We start from the raw sequence: 1,771 nt of genomic DNA on the forward strand, positions 1-1,771 counted from the left end.
ACAGCTAAACCCTGAACCCCTATCACAGAAGCATCGCTCATAGAGAAGCATGTTCATTACCGAAGACCCTGGAGAACCTTTAGATCCGATCGTACCCGATACATCTCCAGATCCTATCTAGATCCTCAGATCTAGATCCAAGATCCCATCTCTTATCGAGATCCTAATCACTGCTCGAGACTTCTTATCACAGAACTCTCTCACACCTTTCTTAATCTCTGTCTACCCTGAATAGAAGCAGCCCCTGAGAACCCTGCTTAATCACCGATACCCCTAGCCCTAAGAACCTCTATGAACCTTTTCCCCTTTCTCCTTGTAGTTGATTGGTTGATAAGACGCCCTATACCCTAGGTGCAATGTTATGACCGAATATAGTTATATCACAACCTTTCATACTCAGATATCTCCGCTTAGAGAGTAGTATATAGTTTAGGTCATAGTCAGTAGTACTCCTTAGACTTAACCTCCTCGTTTCTACGTCATCGTAGGGCCTAGACGTTCCCTCTCAATTCTATCCTTGCTTTACTCTCTTCAGACTGAGTCCTGTGGTGTGATCTAGACTCCAGACACCTACTAGTTAGGTTAAGGGACGCTGGTCATAACACTGGCAGTCATTCCAACTCGTTACCATCTCTCAACTCAAATGAAAAGTAATGTCTCATTGAAAAAGGCACCTGTGACGCATACCTCCACTCTATCAGTACAGTGAACTTAACACTTGACTGTCTGACTCCAAGTCTTGGGAGTTGCAGTGCCCTGACAAAGGCTGTTGGGTCAAAACAGGGATCCACAATCACATTAACCTCACAAGCTGGGGCCAATTCATGCCCTTAGAAAAACATTTTGGATCACGTGTTTGTATTTCTCAAAAGTCTCTTCAAAATCAGGCTGTGTGCAACTCTCACGCAACTCTTATCACCATGGTTCTTCCACCTAAATGCCCCCAGAATAACTTGTAAGCTTATTTTACATATGATGGTTGTTTTCTGATGGTGTATAGCACTGACACTGCATCTTTGAGACTCACACTTGTTGCATCTACTTCTTGTTGTATTGGTCTGGCTATGATGGACTGGCCCACGCTGCCTGGAGTGCCTCCTGAGGCAAATTTTCCTTGGTTGTGCACTCGGGATGGACTGGATAAGCTTCCATTCAATGTCAACCTTGTTGATGGTGTCCTTTACGCATGCTCACCAAACTGCACTCAGGCCACTGACAATGACTCCCCTTGCATCCTATGTCAGCAACTTTGATCATGTGTTCATTCACTTGCAAACCTTGCTAGAGAATGCAAAAATCATACCCGTCATAGTGTGCTTACATCAATTCAGCTTCTTGATGTGATCAATGAGCACAATGTCAACTTGAACAGTGTTAAATTACAGGTACACAGTTTTCTTTCTCAGTTTCCATCTCTCACATCATTTTAGAGTCTCAATGATGCTCGCAAGATCAAACATATGCTATCTGTTATAGAGGAACATTTGTCTCTGGTCATGGCACTCCCACAATGTGATGTGCCATGGCTCCGTAATCTGCTCCAAACAGTGCTTCATAACAGCACTAGTGTTTGTACAATTCTTCGACTAATTGAGGATGCTCTTGAGCGGGGTTATCGACCATGAACCTGTGGTAAGGAGGGTTATGATCTCACCTTTCTCATACTCCGTCTGGGGGGACACAACCTCCTATATGCACTCATCCAGCGCCTTTCACTACCATCTTTATGAACTCTTGGTCAACACACTTCTTTTGTTAAGATTGCTCCTAT

Source organism: Suillus paluster (genome assembly GCF_016628075.1).
Source record: "Suillus paluster strain FC165 chromosome Unknown EDB91scaffold_60, whole genome shotgun sequence".
NCBI classification, from domain to species: Eukaryota; Fungi; Basidiomycota; class Agaricomycetes; order Boletales; family Suillaceae; genus Suillus; species Suillus paluster.